The sequence below is a fragment of the Antechinus flavipes genome, chromosome 3, assembly GCF_016432865.1.
Source record: "Antechinus flavipes isolate AdamAnt ecotype Samford, QLD, Australia chromosome 3, AdamAnt_v2, whole genome shotgun sequence".
Lineage (NCBI taxonomy): Eukaryota > Metazoa > Chordata > Mammalia > Dasyuromorphia > Dasyuridae > Antechinus > Antechinus flavipes.
In genome coordinates, this window is record NC_067400.1 from 313,107,892 (window position 1) to 313,127,336 (window position 19,445).

Below are 19,445 nucleotides of genomic sequence, written 5' to 3' on the forward strand. Positions count from 1 at the left end.
GATGAGAGAAAACAAGGCAAAGCTTAAACTAAGGTAGAGTGAATGGGGCCTTGCCTCAGGTGCAGAACATTAAAAGCAGTGACAGAATGACCTTAGAATCATTTAGCTTTATACTTGAAATGGAACTTGGAGTTTATTTTGTCCAATCGCCTCATTTACAGATGAGGAAAGTCAGACCCTTATTTCAGAAATGAACTGATTTCTCCAAGGTCACACAAGTAAAGGCAGAGTCAAATTCAATTCCAGTACTTCTGGCTCCAAATATCATTCCATTCAACTATACCATGCTATCTCCAAAGCATAGAAACATAGCGGGTAAAAAAAAAAAAAAAAACACTCAATTGTCATTCAATTGTGTCTGACATTTCATGATCCTATTTGGGGTTTTCTAAGCAGAGATACCAGTCAAAATTGAAAACAACTTAATGATGGCTTGAGAAGAACTCTTCTGCCCCATCCTTCTTCCCAATCCCTCTCCCAGCTTCCCCCACTTTCTGTTTCTTCTTTTTCAATAGAAAACATACTTCATATCTCTTGAAAGTTCACAGCCCTTACTCCAAAAGCAGAAATGCTTAGCTATGAATGAAGCATGAAAGAAAGGGTCTTGGTTAAAATGAAAGTTGAGGGCTTATCTTCTATGCAACCATAACAGAGCTGGTCCTAATGAGAAGATTTGGTTGGTTCAATTCACCCCAGCCTATCTTCATGCCCCTACACAGGAAGGAGAACTAGAAATAAATCTCACAACTAAAGGGAATATTTTTTAAAACCCATGGCTAATTTGACCAAGTGAAACTTCAGGCTGTATTTGATTCTGTCACGACCATATAAACACAACTATAGCACAGGGGTTTAATTACAAGTTGAGTAAATATATTCTGCCAGCCCCTGGCGCTTTATATTAATGAAAATATCTAACTTCATTCCATTCAGATGGCTCACTCAATTCTCAACATTTAGGGGAAATTTTAAAGGCATTCACTCAAAATAGCTTAGCTATCAGAGATAACAAATTCCCATTTGTCCTTCAGTGATTCTAAAAATGCAGCCAGATCTTTGGTCCAAGCAATATGATCATGCAATGAGAGCATTTCATGCAATCATAGAATACTGTAGCTGGAAAGGACTTTAGAGATTCTCTTTCATTTTTCATATATAGAAACTGAGGTCCCCAGAGGAAAAGTGACTTCTCCAGATTTACAAGATAAGTCAATGATAGAAGCCATAACTTGAATAGACCTTTCCAGTCTTCTCACACCTTACTCCCCATCACAAACTCTGAATCCAGTAACATAAACCTCCTTGCTCTTCCTCAAATAAAATGCCGCATCTTTCAAACCTATGGATTTTAATTGCCCATAACCTAAGCCTTTAATTCTTTCACTCTTTATGTCTGCCCCTGAGCAACTATCCTGCTCCATCCTTCTGCCATCCTTCTCCCATCTTTCCCACTTTCTATTCTCCCTTTTTCTGGTTTCTCTGTTTTTTTCAAGTCTCAACTAAAATGCCACCTTCTACAATAAGTCTTTCCCAATCCCCCTTAATTCTAGAGTCTTTGCTCTGAGATTATCTCTGATATATCATAGAGTAGTGAAGTTTTATGCTATTAAAACCTTATTAAAACTATTAAAGCTGATTAACCTAACTAAAGCTGCTGTCTAAGGGTGGGAGTAGAAGGAGGGGAGGGAGAAAAAATGGAGCACAAGGTTTTGCAAGGGTGAATGTTAAAAACTATCTTTGCATGTATTTTGAAAATAAAAGCTATTATAAAAAACTATTAAAGCTTAAAACTAGGCTAAGATTTGGAGGCACCCTATATACATATAGATAGATTTTATGCAGAGAAAGAGTGAGAATGCATATAATTGTTTGCATATTCTGTCCCCCCATTAGCCTGTGAGCTCCTTCAGGCCATGGACTTCATTCTTGACATTCTAACATTAATCCATGCTTGGTGCCTTGAATTGGCTTGAAAGTATCATGTCCCATAATACTACGCTGCTCTATTGTTATAACCCTTAAGTTTCTCTTAAAAGCAAAGAGGTTAAACTTATTCTGAGGTTTTTCAACAATAGTCTGACAGTTTTGCAACACTGCTTTTCTGTTTCCTCTAAAATAATGTTTTGGAAAGATGGAGGATTAGGGAGGTTAAAATGTGTGTGTGTGTGTGTGTGTGTGTGTGTGTGTGTGTGTGTGGAGGGGGGAATCCTTTTTAAATTTCATATAATCTTTGGCTCTTGAGAAGAGGAGGAAGAGAATAAAGTTATTCGTTTTACTGATGGTAACTAATTATGCAAAACAGGATAAAATGAACCTGACATACAATAAAGGAGCATTAGTGGAACAGTGGTTAGAAGGTTGGGCATAAAATTAGAAAAACTCCTCCTCCTGAGTTTAAATCCAGCCTTAGACACTTAGTAGCTGTGTGATCCTGGGTAAATCACTTAACTCTATTTGCCTCAGTTTCCTAATTTGTAAAATATTCTGTAGAAAAAATGGCAAACTACTCTAGTATCTTTGCCAAGAAAATTCCAAATTGGGCAATGATTGAACAATAATAAAAACATGTACAGTGCACAAAACATTAACATAATACTGAATTTTAACTTATGACTGATGATCAGCTCTTACAGCTGAAATGAAGAAGTGGAAAAGGAAAGTGTGAGAGGGGCATTTTGTAACTAGGTCAAGGGAAGGAGAATACATATCTGATTTTATTGAGATATATATTCCTTCTTTTCTCACACTTGATTTCAGTGCCAAGGTCAAAATGTACCCTGTACCAGCAGATGTGTGGCTTTTGACAAGTTTGCCAGTGTGAATACTGATGTACATAACCGCTGGGGGAAAATGTGCCACAGTTAATCAACTATTAATAGAGACTTCATCGATTCAAAGGAACTAAAAGAAAAGCTGAGCTAAATTATAGGTTGTTTTGGGGTTTTTTGTTTTGCTTTATAAGAAAAGTAGTTTAACTACTTTTAACTACCTATATTAATTGAAAAGAGGCTAACAAGTGTTGTCTAGTAGTTTCTGTTTTAGCAGTGAAATATGAATGATTTGTAATTGCTGCATTATAACACCAAGCTTAGCAGTTTTGCCCTCTATGTTGTTATTCATTGGTTATATGATTTTTCTAAATATGCTTGAAAACAGCTTGTTCCTCTTAAGTAATTAAAATATTCTTCTTATAATACTATTCAAATAATTCATTTGCTTAAAAACACTTTCTTCCCTCATTCGCAATGTAAAAATAATTTTAACCATTCTCCCAGTGATCATAAATTCCTATTTTTAAAAAATGCATTAAGCACCTATGTTTAAAACACTACATGGCTTATTGTAAATGAACAGATTGGTTAAATGGAGATGCATTTATGTAAGGAAACCCAGAAACCAGAATTGGAGAAAACATGTAAGTGAAGGTAAGCTTGGAGGAAGTAGGAAATGAAAGTAACTAACAGAGGGAAATTTTGTTCTGGATCTGATTCACATGGACAAGAAGAAACTGATTTATTGAAGAGGGGTGAGAAATGACCAGAATCTTAGGGAGAAGTGATGACTCCATATTGAAATTTGTGATAGGAGGCCTATCAAGTCAGTCTCTGAGTGGTGGGACATTTTCAAAAATTAAATTTTGAAAAAACAAAAAGAAGCAGTTCCAATAAGGAAGAAAAGGGATAGTTACCTAAAGAAACTGATATGGACACATGGGGAACTCATCACCTAGCTTAATATTTTAAAAGTTAATTTTAAAAATGTAGAGAAGATCCAGGAAGGGCAGATAACAGAAGCTGAATAAAAATGCATGGTCCTTTAAGAATAATGTCAGGAATACAAAAATATAGAAAGAGCTAAGGCTAGAAAGGATAACGAAAGGCTATAAAAAAGGATGCGATTTTTTTCTTTAAAAGCTCCAGTGGAGAAATAAGAAGGATCAAAGAAGGGCTAGGACTACTACTCAGGATAGATGGGTGGATGATTAATGGCAATGGGCAATAAACAGAATTCCTCTTATTTAGCTACTGGTTTCTCTGTGAAAGAGAAAGTATAGGAAAAATAGTAAATAATGAGTTGATGCCCAAGATGAGTAGATACATTATCAAAGAGAACTCATCTGACTTTCATAAGTTCAGGTCACAGCCTTGGGTGAACCATGCTCTAGGACAATAATAGCAGTAATAATCATATATTTGGGCAGGTAGGCAGTGAAATGGATGAATCACTGGACCTGTAGTCTGTAGTCAGACCTGAATTCAAACCTAGTCTCAGACACTTACTAACTGTATAACCTTGGGCAAGTCACTTACTCTGTTTGCCTCCCTTTCCTCATCTACAAAATGGGGGTAATAATAGCACCTACTTCCGTGGATTGTTGGGGAGAGCAAATGAGATAATAATTTTAAAGAATTTAGTGCAGTACTTGGCACATAGTAAGCACCATATAAATTTTATATCTATTTTCATTATTATCATTGTTGTTATTGTTGTTATACAGGGTATCTTAAAAGTCTTGGGGAAGCTTAAAATTTTCTTCATTTCAGAAATATAAATGCTATGAACTTATATAAACAGAACTTGAAATCTAATTATTTACACTGAAACTCTAAATGGGGTCACAAAGAGTCAAACATAGCTTAAAAACAACTGAACAACAGCATATATTTTCTCAAGTGCTATTTGAGGAATTTTTAAACCATTCTACCTATTTTTTAAAATTATCAAGAAACTTGAAGGACTACAGGATTGTCCCAATTTTCCCAAGTTTTCCCAAATTTTTAAAAATGTAAGAGAATGAATATTATGCAACAGTGAGTTCATAAAATTATGACGTGTATTACAAAAGGTACAATTAGTGAACATCTATGAAAAAAATAGTGACCACAAAGAGCCAACATGGTTTCATCAAGAATGGCTCATTTGTATGACCCTGGCAGAAGTAAAGGTGCACCAAATTCCAAGCTTAAGGGATGGCTTAGGTCCCTCAAGCATAGGTTATGAAGGCAGGACAGTCCCCTCAAGGACAGTTCCCTAGGTGAGGGCTAGGTCATATCAAGACATACAGGCAGATATGGAATGCTATTTTGAGGAACTGCAAGAAGGCCACAATTAGGCCATAAAGTATACAAAGGGGAGTGAAGAAAACTGGAAAGTTAGGAAAGGACCAAATAGTAAGGAACCATCAGAGCTTACTAAGAAGGGGTCTAGCATGGTCAGACCTTACATTTTAGAAAAGCCACCTTGGCAACTGAGATTTTAGGAAATCATTTGATAAAGTCTCTGAGGTTATTCTTGTAGAAATATGGAGAGATGAGATCTAGAAAAGATCTCAACTCAGTGGGTTCAGAACTGGTTAAATAACCAGATCCAAATAATACTAACAATGGTTCAATATTAACTTAGAAACAGATCTTCAGGAGAATCTCTCAGTATTGGTGCATGTTCCTGTGCTAATTAATATTTTTATCAAGGAAATACATAAATGCATATGCAAGGAATGTTGGCAAGTCCCTGGGGCAACTAGTTTCCTGACTCTATATTCTTTTGGAAACTACATCTGTCAAAATTTAGTATAAGTCTTCAGCAGGAGACAATATTACCCAAGAAGTCTAGAAAAAGGTTAGAAAGCTTAAAGTACTATACAAAGCTGAAGAAAGAAGGAAGATGGTAAGGAAATGGCTATAGAGGCTGACCTCAAACTTAGCCTTATGTCACCAGGGATTGTGGAAATTGAAGGTTTGTTATTGTTGCTTCTCCTTTCTTTCTAATGCTAGATTTCCAGGAATCTTTGCTACAGTTGAGGTTTCTGCACTCTTGCCAGCCCTGGCTTTTGGCTTCTAGAAACAACAGCCCTTAGATACTTCACCCTTTCCCGACCAGGAAGCAGAACTGGGTGATCCTGAGCAATCCATTGTACTACGAAGACAACAGAGAACAGTTTGAGATACACCTTTGCTGGTGATCAAATGGACAAGCTGGAGGATAACAGAGTCAGAGATCCAAAGTGAACAGTTCATTTTTGAGCTAGAGGTAATGGGGAGCCACTGGAGCTCCTTTAGCAAGGAGAGAAATATGGTCAGACCTATCTATCTGCTCTTAAGAACCCAACATGGCAGCTGAGGAGATTAACATGATTTTGACAGATGTATAAAGATGGATTAGTGGAAATGGAGAAATGTAAAAAGGCTAGACAAGAGATGATGAGGGCCTAAATTAGGGTAGTAGCTATATATTAGAAAGGCTATATATTGGGATTTGAATGTCAAAGAATATAGAAGATATTATGGTATAATGAATAGTGTTAAATTTGAATCAGGAAGCCTTGAATTTAAATCCTGCATCTGACACTTACCAACTGTGTGACTGGAGAAAGTTATCTAATCTCTCTGGATCTCAAGTTTCCTAATCTGTAAAATGGGCAGTTGAATAACCTCTAAGGTCCTTTCCACATCTAAATTTATAATCCTATGTAGAGATAAAATCAATAGGATTTTGCAACTAATTAGATGTGGGAGTTGAGGAACAGGAAAGAGTCAAGGGTGACTCAGAGGTTTTTAGACTGATGACAGAGACCACACTGAAGTCAATATTAATGAGGTTTTACTGCAATAATTAACTTTATTTTTTTAGTCTATGGGTCAAAGCACTGACTAGAATAAACCTATAAAAGTCCCACATTCATTTACATGGGGGAAGGAGGAACATCTTCCCCACTGCAGGTGTTCAAGAGGATTTTATTCCTTTCCTGTATCAGAGAACATGATTTGTACTCATAAATTTGCATCTAGCATCCAAGCACATGTTCAGAAACAATTTTCTTTTAAAAAGGATTTGCTTCTAAGTTCCTCAACAGCATTTATTGAGCCCCCTCTGTAGACCAACCATCTGAATTACATCTGGGAATTCCACAATTAAATGTAATATATTCTGAGCCTGAAACAAGTTAAATTTTTCACTGCATGTGGAGAAACACAACTATTTCCCCCCTTTTTTATCTCATGTAAAGCTGGGCATTGAGAATAATCAGCTGAACACCTTTCAAACAGCTCACCCAGCTTCCCCTTACACATTTTGCAAGAATTGAGAAAAACCCAACAGGGCCCTGAGAGGCAAAGAAGAATAATGCAGAAGATTCCCAGCACTGATGTTCTTTCTAAACATATCCTCAATACCCTCTAGTCTGTTTATACAATAGAATCTTCTATCTTCCAGCTATGCGAATGTCTGTTTTATTTAGGCATGTTAGAGAAAGTGGAAATGAACCAATTCAAATACTCCTCTCCCATATTTGCACTGACCAGTTTCTTGCTTTGAGAAGAATTAAGCAAAATTACTTTGACTCAAAGAGATAAACTCTTCCCTACCTGCCCAAATCATCATTACTACTAACAGTAATAAAGAATTCCAATGAGCCTCCTATTCAGCTTGGACCAAAAGATTGAGTTGGCATCTGATTCATTCTGGGCAACAGTGAGACAATTGACTCAAGTCCCAATAGTGGAGTGACACAGTGTGGAGATAAACCAAATATCAGAAAGAAGAAAGAGAAGGGAAGATGTTATTCAAGAAAGAGATGTGCTACCAAAAACTCCAGATCCAGAATGACTGGAAGTGAGGGGAAGGGGAACATCAGTGTTAAATGATCTGGAAGAATTTGAGGAAGATGGAAACTGAGGATTTTAAAATTAAGAAGTTATTGGTGACTTTCAAAAGAAAAGTTCCAATAAAGTTCTAATGATTATTTACATAGTATTTGCATAAAATCAGAAAGCACTTAGCACACTTTCTCGTATATAGTAGCTGCTATATAGATTATTATTAGCTATTATGATGGAACCTAGAGTGTAGCTAAACAAGAAGTGAGTTGACTTTGGGAAAGTGGACACATTTAGCCTAGAAAACATTTATCAGAGAAAGGAAGAAAGAAAATATTTGTGAAGCACATAATATGTGTTTCACAAATACAAATATAAACAAAAAGAAAGCAAAGTCATTCAAAGGACAGCTTACAAGGCAGAAGGCAAAGGAGGAATAAAAATAAACTAGCCTGGATCCCTTTACAAAATGGAAGTTTCGGGAAAAACTCACAATCAGAGAAAGGAGTTGGGTCTTATGGAAGAATATTCCAGGAAGAATAGGTCAGAGATACAACATCCAGGAGAAAGGAGATTTCAGGTGCAGAGGGAAGTTCCAGGATGAGGCAAAAGTAGAAACATGATTTTGAAATCCAGAGAAAGTCAGGAATAAAATCAGGGGAGAATGGAAGGAAGGAGAGAAATAGTAGTAAAAGGTATAATACACATCAAGGTCAAGGCAAGAATGTGTGTTTGTCTGTGTGTGTGTGTTTGTGTACACACAAGAGAAGGGGATAATGGAGATGAAGATATTGAAGATGAGAAGGGAGGAAGTGATCCATAGAAAAGGAGGAAATGGCTCCAGAGTGGGCTCAATAAATGCTTTTGAGGAACTTAGAAGCAAATAATTTTAAAGGAAAATCTTCGGGTTTGAAATCTAAGATTCTGAGTACAGCCAACAGAGAAAATGTAATAGACTCAAGCACACAACTTAGAGAGGGTTTCCTTGACAAGGAGGCAGATGCTCTCAAGACTAAAGTAATTTGTTGTTATAGATAGAGCATCAGCCCTCCAGTCAGGAGGAGCTGAGTTCAAATTTAGCCTCAAACACTAGCATGTGGCCTTGGAAAGTCCCTTAAACCTTATTGTCCCCCAAAACAGGGCTGAGGGGAAGACTAGAGGACAAAAGAAGACAGCATAATGTTAAAGAATGGTAGAAGGAAGATGATAAGAGAACTAATGTTATATGTCATAATAAGGGAACCAAAATCATTGGAAGGAAGGTGATAAGGAATAATGTGGAGATATTTTTCTTTTTTTTAAACAAGGCACTTGGAGTTAATTGACTTGTCTAGGGTCCCACGGGTAGTGTTAAGTGTCTGAGGCTGGATTTGAATCAGATTCTCCTGACTTCAAGGCCAGTGCTAATGTGGAGATTTAAAGAGAGAAAAAAAAAAAGGCTGAAGTTGATCTGTGGTTTGTCCTTTTGTGTTTTTTTTAAACAGATACCTTAGAAAGATCTCTTCAACTTTCTTTCCAACAGCATCAAGAGAGCTACGGATATCATCTAAAGGTTGAGGAAATCAAAACATTTCATTCTTGTCTTTTTGTCACTGAAAGGAGTTTATGTTGTCTTTTTGACCTTTGTAAGCTGCTTCATTCTTATCTTAGATATCTCTGGATGTTTCTTGTTATCACACACACACACACACACACACACATACACACACAGACAGAGAAAGAAAAAGACAGAGACAAAGAAACAGAGAGACAGAGACAGACAGAGACAGCTCCATAATTTAACTTCCAATTCCATATAATTCCATGATTTATATATTTTGGTTGAACTAGAAGGTGAGTGGTCACTGCTTGCCAATACTTGTTCCTGGCTCCTCTCTAGTCCTTGCCCATTCCACTATGGAGCAGACACCAAAATAGGTCAAAATTAATAAAATTTGAATAGCCAGGGAAAAAATAAACTAAAGAATCATTTTTCAGCTCAAAATGGTGTTTCAGCAAAAAGCTTAGGGGAATTCTTGAAGAGACTGGCTTTAGCCCCATGAAGGACATAGCTTCTCTTTTGCAATTATCTGCCAGCTTCTTCTGACACAACGAGGGACATAATCCACATACCACTTATATCAAATTCATTTCAGCCCATTTTTTTATTAATAGTTTATTATTCCCTTTTCACTCTCAAATTTCTGATGACACAGATGTAGCTTCCAAAGCAATCCCTCAACTAATAGGCTCAGATTAGATTGCCCTCCTATCACTCATCCTCACATTAGCAGACATACCTCATTTCACTCTTATGACCTATAGCACTTGCTTTAAGTCCTTCAAGACTTGTATCAGTATTGAGAGTCCAAAAGCAGTGGCTCTCAAAAGCTTCCATCATCTAGCCTACTTAGGGGATTCTTGTAGTCCCATATTCATCATCTCTGAGGTCATGAGAGTCAGTTCTTCAAAAACTAAGCTTAATCAGATAGATCAAACAAAATATAAGGGTGCTTGCCTCCTTTCTTTGCCAGTGTTTTCATGCTTTCACAATATGGCTCAGCACATTCCTTATTAGTAAGAACAAGGCCATTCGTGTCCTGCCTTTTACTGCCTAGAGCATTTTCCTATCCAAATGTTGAGTACAGGCAATAGCTTTGACTTCCCATCTGACTTTGAAGATCTCCCCTTTCATTTTTGCTTTGCACCATCACAAGCTATTGTGCATCTATCTAACTCTAGTTAATCACTCACAACAGTGCTCTAAGAAGATAAAGACCCTTCCCAAAAAGCAAAGCTTTCTATTAAGCATTAGTCACAGTCAAAACTAAGTAGGACTCTCTTTAGTCATCATCATCATCAACATCATCTCCTGCGGTTCTTCATAATGGATAACGTTCAGTGGGTAGCCTCAGGACAATTCTCAGGCACAAGCCAGACCTCCAAGACAGGAGAGGTTTTCTCTGTTGTAGGATTCTGTCCTCATCAGATAATAAATGTAGAACTATAAAGGACCTTAGCAGCCATCAAAACCCACACTCTCATTTTACATGTGAGGAATTACACTATGCAATTACCCTGCCTATTCAAATCAACAATCAGTCAACTAGCCAGCATTTGTTAAATGCCTTCTAAGTTTCAGTCACTTAACTGTTTGCCTCAGTTTCTTCATCTGTTAAAAAAAAAAACTAGAAAAGGAATTAGTAAATCATTCCAGTATCTTTGCCAAGAAAACCCCAGATTGGGTCATGAAGAGTCAGGCAGGACCAAAACTACTGAACAACAACAAAAGGTGTAAAGTGTTTTCAATAAGATGATTATCTCTATCCTGTAAATACTGTGTTTATGCATAGCTGTTTGCAGTCATCTCCCACATTAAGCTCTTGAGAGCTTTTGTCTTTCTTTGTACCCCTGGTGTTCAGCATAGCAGCTAGCACATAGTAGGCACTTAATAAAATGCTTACTGTTTCCCCTTAATGCTTCTCCTACTGAGAAGCCCCCCAGAGGTTTGCCCAAGGATGCCTTCATCCCTAAGAGAATCCCAGTCCCCAACACCAAGTTCATACATAATGACTACAAATCTCATTGTCTTTTCTCCCTCACAACAGAGGTATCTTCTGAACACGTGAGATCATTTATTTTTCAGTTTCCATGTATAATATGAACTTCATACTCATGAACAAACACAACCATTTCAATATACAAAGAAAAACTTGTGGACTTCCTTTTTAAAGTGTATTTTAAATTACACAGTCATAACAAAATTGTCTCATTTATGTACCCTAAACTATTTCCATCTATTTTCTTTTCTGTCAGTTTTTAGTATTTCATTGATACATTTGTCTTCTTACTTGTTCAAGAGCTGACACATCATTCCAATGTCTCTCTTAAGTCCCATAGGATCTTATAAAGGAAACTGAATGGTTATTCTAATCATCTTAGGCCCTTACCAGTCACACCTAAGGAGAAGTGGGTAAATGGTAGGATATATCATTCTTAGGAGGTAGGAGACAAAAGAGAGAATAAATCTCATACTGGAAATACCTTTCAAGCCTTAGAACTTACTGCCCATCACATCTTTTTCAATCCACTGACCCTGGTCTCCTTGCTGTTCTACAAATAAAAGAGAATATCTCTTCTCCTGGAATTTTTCTCTGGCTGTCCATATCTGGAATGCTGTCCCTCCTCCACTCTACCTATAGACTTCCCTGGCTTCTTTTAAGTCCCAATTAAAATTCTATATTCTAGTGGATGGTTTTTTAATACCTCTTAATTCTACTGCCTTCTCTCTAATGGTTATTGCATATTTATCTTGTATATAGCTTCCTTTGTATACATTTGTTAGCAGATTGCCAGCTCCATGAAGACAGGGTTTTTGCCTTTAAGTATCCCCAGTGTTTGGCACAGTGCCTGACACATAGTAAGCACTTAATAAATGTTAAATTATTAATTGATAAGACTTATACTATCTACTTCATTGAGTTCCTATAGTTCTCAAGTGAGATAATATATTAAAGTGCTTTGGAAATAGTAAGAACTATATGAATGAAAGCTATTAAGAAGATTCATTACAAACCATGAAGCACTGATAGTAATAATATCATCTATATTATTATTAATATGTAATTATAATTATGTGATATATAAATATTAATAATGTATAATAAGTATTAATACTTAATAATGGTATATTAATTATAATATTTTATCTAGATGAATGATTTCATTGGTATGAGGAATTTCTTATGAGAAAATATCCTCTATTAATACAAATTGGTATTCTTTGTAACTTCTTTGAAACTTATTGTCTTAGAGAGAATTATGTAGGATACTGAGAAGTCATGACTTCTCCAGAATCACATAACTTTGTGTGTTAAAGGTTACACTTTAACCTAGGTCTTTCTGAGTCTACTGTCTGCTCTCTATGTGCTGTGCTGCCACATTATTATTATTTGAAATTTATATACTTTCTAGTTCCACTAATAATTAGACTATTGATTAGCATGAAAGAAAAAAAAGAAAACTAAGATCAAGGATAATAAGGTCAAGGCAAGGAACATAATATAGGGAAGTGTTAAAAATCAATGAAGATGAGTAAAGGGGGAAAGAGGTAAATAATCAAATGAGCCATCTGTCACTTTCTTACACTGTCACTAGTCCATACTTCCAGATTTATCCATCCATTATTTTTGTCTCTCAGAGTTAGCAGGCTGAAATCATTTGACCTTGGTGCTCCCATCACTATAAATCCCATCACCATAAATCATCCCCTAGTGCTGACCCTAGTGCTCCCATCATTCTTAGCACCCCAAAAGTGGGATAATATAGTCTTTATGGGTTTAAAACACATCTTCATTGCTTAATATATGTGTAACATTGGGCAAGTCACCCTCCTAGGCCCCAGTTTCCTCATCTGTTAAAAAAAAATAAAATAAAGTCCTGGAATAGGATAATCTTTAATTTCTCTTCCATTTCTAAATCAATTTTCCTATGACCCTATAGTAGACAAGAACTGAGCTTCCTGTTATGCTCTCATTACCCCTCAATCATTGATGTGGCTCATGCTCCATGGCCCCATATTCCAAATCACCTGTCAGATCTACAGCAATTTCATCAGCCTGATCTTCTGCCCTACAACACTTAGATTCCATGACTTTGTTGTTATATCTCACCCCATAAGTGTCATAGCCCACATAGTGAGAATTGCTACCATATGTTAACAACCCTAACGTTCCCTGAAAAATTCTCCTTCTGCAACATCATCCCATTCTCCACAACATCTCCCTGTGGGATAGAAGAGCTAACAGCTCCTGTTGTCATGGCCTACATAGGTTTGGGGGGGGGGGAGAAAGAGAACAGTGAACTCCCCATTATTGGAAGAGAGAAATCCACAGTTAAATAATAGCACTATATGAGCTGTCTCTTGAGAAGGTTTGGCCCCACTAATCCCTCTGGAAATTTCATCTGTGTATATTGTCTTCACCTCATTAACACTTCAGTTCACTTATTAAATATTGAAGACATCAAATGGTTCTCTTTGGTGTTGAGGGGCTGGGTTCTTGTTCTTGGAGTGTGATGCTGTGTATCCTCCTGAGAAAGTCCAGCCAGTTATGTTAATTGCTTAAAAGATTCTTCACACATTGCTCTTTCTTCATCAGCCCAGGAAAGCAGCCTCCTTGGTAGTGTCAGTGGGATGGAGGTTGGTTGCTAGGAGTCTCAATGATAATAGCAATTAATTGCTCACACCACAAAAAGGACAATTAATGAGAGGCTCAGAATGTAATCCATTCCTTTGACCTACAGCACAGACTATAGAGCTAAATTAGTTGGGAGAAAATGTGAGAATCATAGAACTTTAACTAGTTACCTGGTTCACCATTTTGTCCAGATGATGAAATTCAAGCCATTTATAGTTCTGTGAAAAAAAATACTTTAAATTGCTATTGATTTAGAGAAATATAAATTAAAACCACTCTGAGGTAGCACCTCACATCTCTCAGATTGGTTAAGATAGCAGAAAAAAGATAATGATAAATGTTGGAGGGGATGTGGGAAAACTGGGACACTAATATATTGTTGGTGGAATTGTGAAATAACCCAACTATTCTGGGGAGCAATCTGGAACTATAGACAAAGGGTTATAAAACTGCGCATACCCTTTGACCCAGCAGTTCCATTACTAGGCCTGTATCCTAAGGAAATCATAAAGGAGGGAAAAGGACTCACTTGTGCAAAATTGTTTGTAGCAGCTCTTTTTGTGGTAGCAAAGAACTGGAAAAAGAGTACATGCCCATCAATTGGGGAATGGCTGAACAAGCTGTGGTACATGAAGGTAATGGAATATTATTGTTCTATAAAAATGATGAACAGGCTGATTATAGAAAGGCCTGGAAAGATTTACATGAACTTATGCTGAGCAAAACAAGCAGAACCAGGAATACACTGTACATAATAATAGCAAGAATGTGTGATGATCAACTAAGAAAGTCTTGGCTCTTCTCAGCAGTTCAGTGACCCAAAGCAATCCCAATAGACTTTGGACAGAAAATGACATCTGCATTTAGAAAAAGATTTAAGGAGACTAAATGTAAATTAACACATGCTGTGTTCACTTCTTTTTGTTTATTTGTTTGTTTTTAAATCTCTCCCATGGTTTTTCCCTTTTGCTCTGAGTTTTCTCTCCCAGCTTGATTCATAAAGCAATATGTATAAAAAATAAATAAACTTACTATAATAAAGAAAAAAAGGAAAGAACAATTCCCAATTCACAAAAGTAAAAAACTGGAAATTATCTTACCTGCAGATTGTCAACCCATGACTCATGGCCCAGTATAATAGACTACAAAGATGCTATTTATGACTAATGGAAAGACACCCCAACAGAAAGCTACGGCAAATATCTATATACTTTTTTGGAGTGCATAGATATTTGAAAAATATTGGAAAACTATCTCCAATATTGCAGGAGGAAAAAGACATCCTTATGGTATGACAACTTCTTCCATGCTGGTTCTGCTGAACTGTCGTCCAAGCTTTCTTTTTTGATGTCTTCATGTCTCAGTCCTTTGTTATTCAAGTGGTCCTGTTGACATGAGCACAAAAGTCATATTGATAACATTTAATAAATATATATAATTACTATATGTTATATATTGGATAGATATCATATATAGAGAAAAATAAATAGAGTATAGAAAGATAACCTATATGCTAGATATTAGTTATTTATGGCATGTTAATTTATATTAATGTTTCACTAAGGCTTGAGTCTTAAAATATTCATAAGTTTACAAGAGTAAAACTCTTTCTCCTTCTTGTTAGGTTTTAGCATAATTAATTGAATTTATGGTGCTAGAAGTTATATGTTAGGTTCTGGGTTTATATTTCCCATACATGTAAATTAGTATTTTTGCACAAATTAAAATTTAATCTTTAGGGTCATTAGAATAGTGACCCACCACCACTTTTTCTGATTTTTCACTAGGCTGCTCCAAAGTTGTAACTAATGAGCCTTGTTCAAGAACAAGAAGAACACAGTCCTCTTCATATAATGAACATGGCAAATTCAGTTGAGTTTAAAATGGGAAATCACAGGGAGAGACCACAGGAGTGGAGACATAAAGTCCTGTGGGAGAGAGATTCTGGACTCCTGCTCTCCAGGTTGGAGATGGAGATCCTGAGATATACAGAGTATCTTATTAAAAGTCTAGCCAGGTTACGAAGCAAGGTGGAGCCAGGCTATGGATTGTGGCTGCATACTTTGCAAGGGAACTGGGATGGTGGTGGGAGGGAACTGAAAGAGAGCTGGGAGGGAGGAAGAAAGCGGCTCTATTAGGAGCTTCCTATTTAACTTATCATTTTTGTCTATTATATGGTAAACTCAGTTGTTTCAGTCTACTGAAGAATGGTGTTCAAGCACAGCCTGGGTGACTATTCAAGATGAGTATAAAGTGTATTCATGTTTCAGATAAGGAATGAACTTGATAATTGCTGAGGACAGCTAGGAATCAGTGATTCTGTGAGAGGTCTATGCAACTGACCCCTGAGACAATAACAATTAAAAGGAGGAGATTTAAGATTGTTGCCAGAGCAAGAAGAAATCATGTGATCATGGAACTATAGACTTGAAGCTAAAAAAGGACCTTAGAGGTCATTTAATCCAGGCCTCTTGTTTTACAGATAAGGAAAGTAAGGACCAAAAAGGTTAAATGATTTATTCATAGCCATCCAGATAACAAGTGGAAAAGGTGAGATTTGAACCAAGGTCATGTGACTCCATGACCTATCTGGGTTTAGAATCTGAAGAAGTTTACAATCTTGAAGGAGTTTGGAAAGCAAGAAAGGATAATTGAATGCTCCAGTGATAATGGATTTGACACTCTCAAGCAGAATAAAGCTTTGAACTAAAAGAAAATCAAATACTAAGGGAGTGGGCAGTACATAAACAATGAATGATAAGATATCACAAGTTTATGGAAAACATCATTGAGTTTATGGAAAACATGGAAGTGATGCAGTGTTTTTAGCTCATCCACATCCCAGTGTTAGTGTTATAATTAAGTGGTACCTCAGATTCATGTGCATATGCATGCATGTGTGTGTATGGACATGTATGTAAATGTGTGTATGTACCAGCCTGCAGTCTCTGGAGCTGTACAGAAGAAGTACTGCTAGAGAAAAAAAAAAAAGAGTAAAAGACAAGAGAAAATAGGAAGAGTAAAAAGAACGAGGAAGAAGAAGAGAGGAAGAAGAAGGAAAAGGAGAGGGAAAAGGTAGGCGGGAAGGAAAAGAGAAGGAGAAGGAAAAAGCAAAGAAAGGCAAAAGGATCAGAAAAACCTAAAGGCCAGGTCCTAAATGTACTTACCTTGAAGGAAACATTTCCCTTTTGTCCTAACAAATTTGTAATGATGGTTTGTAGAGAACTGAGTTTTTCTAGGAATGAGATGGGAACCTTTATCCTTCTTGTTCACTGAATCATAATCTAAAATCTTAACATGTCATGGAGGTGATTCTGGATTTTTAAAGGCTATACCAATGGAATATAAATACTAAAATTCCTACTCTGTCGGAAAGGTTTTAAAAAAGGAGGTAAAAGTATAGAGTGATAAATTTGGTATCAGAAAGCTCTGAATTTAAATCCTGGGTAAGTCACTTAACCTTTGACAGAATTACTTTACTCAACCTTAAAATTAAAGACTTAGAGTTAATATTCTTTATGACTCTTAAGTCTATGTTCACTGTGGTCCTAGACAACCCTGGATAGACTGTCTGCCTTTCAAGAACTTATCTAAGTATGAAAAGGCTCATTACCATTTGGGTGACCACTAATCAATTATTTGTCCACGGTATCCCATTAAATGAAGAAATATATAAAATAATTCTGAGTATCCCATTAAATGAAGAAATATATAAAATAATTCTGAGACTCCCTTCTATATTCTAACGTAGCAGAATGAGGGAGAAGGAGGCAGGAAGCGCTTATAAATCATACCATTTTTATGTTATCTATATGCTTTAGCTTAACGCTTGGTACTCTAAATGAGCAATCTTTGTCAAGTGACCAGCAAGTAGTCTTAGAGAAAATAAATTATATCATGTTGAATATCTTTGTTATTGTTAACAAAATTAAATTACAAAAAAAAATTGCAGAACAAATAATAGATACACAGTTCCTTCTTGGAATGGCAAAGAAAGGAATTGGCAAAATTAGTTTTGTCATGTGTCCAAAGACAAAACAAAACAAACAAACAAAAGCATCATTTTGGGGTCATCCAATAGAAGTATTCTTAAAAATTATTTAGTATTTCATATGTTTTATAAATTTTCCATCTCTTCTTCTGAAAGCTGTTTGTCCTCATCTTCTGAAAGTTTATTAGAAGTAGCTTTTAGTCATGTATTTGCTTCAATTTACTATATATTTTGACTATTAGATATTTAGCAGAGATATGTAATAAAAAATTTCTTAGCACAATACCTGGCAATAATAAGCACTTAACAAATACCCTTTGGTTGATTTATGACATGGACCACCATGAAGATAATTTCAGCTTAGGTGCCAAATTCTGTTGCAAGGAAAAGAAGGAAAAAATTCTTGGAAGTGCTTTCTAAGAATCTCCAAATTAAATAGATACATACATATATATATTTATATTTGGTAACTTCAATGTAGATGTAAATATATTGAACAGATAGTGAAAATGCATTAAGAGATGTAGTTCAAGAGCAAAAAACAAAAGAAGCCAGAGGCTAGTAAGCTATATAAAAATCTCCCTCCATACTCATATTTTCTTCAGGAAAAGGGTCAGGACCCAAAAACAATTAAGCAAAAATCTAATACAAACTCAGATAAAGGAAAAAATCCCTATTAGATAAAAATTGCTGGAAAAACTAGAAAGCAATTCAGAACAAAAAGACTTTAAACATCATCTTAAAGCACATACCACAATAAGCTACAAATCATCAACTTTAATACAAAAGGGAATATCATTTATACAAACACAATGAAATGTAGTCAAATGAAAGTAGGAACATTTTGCAAATAAAGAGTTTTTTAACTAAATAAAGTATAAATATGATAAAAAGATAAAATCGATAAGCTCTATAAAATGTAAAAGTTCTTGCATGAACAAAATCAATGCAACTCGAATAAGAGGAGAAACTGTCAAGGATGAAAGCACCATCAAACACTATAGACTATCTACAAATGTTAGCTCTTAGTACTCAAAATGTGAAATCCTTGTCCAGTGACTAAGTGGTCATACCATTAGCGATACTGAATTCTATCCTTCTTGACATTCTTACTATAAATAAAACCAGAATACCAAGGGACATTGCAGGTGAAGCACTTTCAAGCACTCTCTATTTCCTAGGGTTGTTATAAAGAAATCTAAATAAAAGTGAGACATTATCACTTATGAGGGCTCCTCAAAAGCAATACAGATAGTATATATAATAATCTTTAGTTCGTCACTCAGAAAATTTTTTAAAAAGAACTCATAGGAACTCATAGACTATCAAATTCCCTGTTCTTTCTCTGCTGAATCCTACTTTCCCCAAGGTCCTATCATCATTCTAATGTGGGGGCTCCCAAAGCAGAGGAGCACATTTAGAATTAGTATAGAGTCAAACCATCTGATCTGCACAGTCTGAGTATTTCACAGTAAGGAAGGTCAAGATCCAGTTTGGCTCCTCCACATCACATTTCCATCCTTATTGCTTCTTCAGTTCCATAGGTGACATGGCTGCTCTTCTCTCTAGGAGAGATTAGGTCTAAGAACTCTACTAATGTCCAATTGTTGCCACCTCAAGGATTATATGATTCACCTCCTTTCCTCATTTCCTGAATAAAGTTGTTTGTTTGTTTGTTTGTTT